Raw genomic sequence first — 2,608 nt, forward strand, 5'->3', positions numbered from 1 at the left:
TTTGGGTAAAGGGTGGGGTAGTGTTGGTTTTGGGTAAAGGGTGGGGTAGTGTTGGTCTTTGGGTAAAGGGTGGGATAGTGTTGGTTTTGGGTAAAGGGTGGGGTAGTGTTGTTTTGGGTAAAGGATGGGGTAGTCTTGGTTTAGGGTAAAGGGTGGGGTAGTGTTGGTCTTTGGGTAAAGGGTGGGGTAGTGTTGATTTTGGGTAAAGGGTGGGGTAGTGTTGGTTTAGGGTAAAGGGTGGGGTAGTGTTGGTTTTGGGTAAAGAGTGGGGTAGTGTTGGTTTAGGGTAAAGGATGGGGTAGTGTTGGTTTAGGGTAAAGGATGGGGTAGTGTTGGTTTAGGGTAAAGGATGGGGTAGTGTTGGTTGGGGTAGTCTTGGTTTTGGGTAAAGGGTGGGGTAGTGTTGGTTGGGGTAGTGTTGGTTTTGGGTAAAGGGTGGGGTGAGGCTGATCATGGATACAGAGTGAGGTGGGGTAAGTGGGGTACACATAAAACTAACCCAGGTCAAAACTGGATTCTGCCATTGTGTCTGTATTTGAATCAACAATTGTTTGAGAAAAGTTCCTTTTTCTGCCACTTTAGGATAAAAGTATTCAAGGATTCAAAGTGGGTAAATTATTTTGTTTGGTTTGGAGATTTTAAATCTTTTTGAGGGAATCAAATTAAATTCTTACACATCTGAGTTCTGTTTCCTCTTATGTTTTCCTTTCCATTCCACATGAATGACCCAAATGTTTATAAAATGTGAATATGGATCCCTCCTTTTTGTTGGTGCATGAATAAAAAGCCCCAATGAAAGATGAAACGATGTTTTCTGGTGTTGATTTGTTTTTAAAGTTTTCTTGAATCTCCTCCATCAGTTTTCCTCTCTGCCTCATTTCCCGTCTGAATTGACATCAGCTGCTTTTCATTCATCTCCTCCTGTACAGATACTCAGAGATTTTATTATATTTTCCTCCACTCTCTCATTTCATCTCGTATTCCCTGGCCGTGCAGCTGTTTTTATTTGATGTAAAGTTTAATTTTATCCACCTGCCTCTGGAGCCTTGGAGTTTGAATCTGGACGCTTCTCTTTGCTGTAAAACAGCCAAAATGGAGATTTTTAAAAGGAACGTAATGGGAGCAGCAGCGTGACGGTGACATTGAAGTCTCACAACCCCATTAGCTTTAATGCATCAGAAAAGAACAACAAACTGCTCCCAAAGCAGCAATAAAAGACGCTGGAATAAACGCCAACATCTTGCTCAGGCGTCAAAATGAAGGGCAGAACAATCATTTTCATGCATCTTAAATAAATTACCATATCGTTAAATAGTTATTTTAATCCATCCATCTTATCGGGTCGCGGGGGCAGCAGCTTCAGAAGGGAGGCCCAGACTTCCCTCCCCAGCCACTTCTTCCAGCTCCTCCAGGAACCCCAAGGCGTTCCCAGGCCAGCCGAGAGACATAGTCCCTCCAGCGTGTCCTGGGTCTTCCCCGAGGCCTCCTCCCGGCGGGACAAAGACCGTCCAGGCAGCATCCTGACCAGATGCCCGAGCCTCAACTGGCTCCTCTCGACGTGGAGGAGCAGCGGCTCTACTCTGAGTCCCTCCCGGATGACCGAGCTTCTCTCTCTAAGGGAGAGCCCAGCCACCCTGCGGAGGAAACCCATTTCGGCCGCTTGTACCCGTGATCTCGTTCTTTCGGTCATGACCCAAAGCTCATGACCATAGATGAGGGTGGGAACGTAGATCGACCGGTAAATCGAGAGCTTCGCTTTTTGGCTCAGCTCTCTGTTCACCACGACGGACCGGTACAGCGCCCGCTTCACAGTAGATGCTGCCCCAATCCGCCTGTCGACTTCCCGCTCCCTTCTTCCCTCATTCGTGAACAAGATCCCCAGATTCTAGTGGAGGAGTTTAAGTATTTTAATCCAGTAGTTTAAATTAAAAAGTACTGCAACATATTTAAAGAAACCATTTCTTAAAATATTGAAGAACGATGCTTGGAGTTCAACGTTTTGTTTCTAACAATATTTCAACAAGAGAGATTAAAAACATGATGTCATCACAGCACAGCTACTTCTATTTATGATTTTTGTGAGCCATATTCATCCGTTTTGCTGAAATCAATGATTTAAATGTCACTTTGAGTTGATTGAATTTAAATATTAGCTGAGTTTTAGGATATGCTAATTAATGGAGATGCGCTTGTAGATAGTTACCAACAAAAACATAACTCTGCTTTGTTGAAAGCCAGGAAGACGCAGCAGATCAAAATAAACATTTAATCAAAAAAATGTCATCTAAGGTCAATCCAATCAGTTCCAGCACATTATAATTGGGGTTTTTCCCCCACTGGCTTACAAACAAAGATTAATCTCTAACTTATCTGCGTCTTTTCCAAACATCTGCACTTTAAGAAACAAATAAAGCCGTTTGTCAAAGGTTGTGTTAGGAAAATTGGATCTCAGCAAACAGAATCGTTTCCACAGCTTTGTTTTCCTCCGATGGCGATCGAGGATAAAAGTTTATCAGAAAGCAAGCCAGAAGCTTTTAATGATTTTTTTTAGTGTGCTTAAAGTCACACAGGGACACGAAATGTGTCTCACTGACGTGTTTTGATCACA

The sequence above is a fragment of the Poecilia reticulata genome, unplaced genomic scaffold (genome assembly GCF_000633615.1).
Source record: "Poecilia reticulata strain Guanapo unplaced genomic scaffold, Guppy_female_1.0+MT scaffold_297, whole genome shotgun sequence".
Classification (NCBI taxonomy): Eukaryota; Metazoa; Chordata; class Actinopteri; order Cyprinodontiformes; family Poeciliidae; genus Poecilia; species Poecilia reticulata.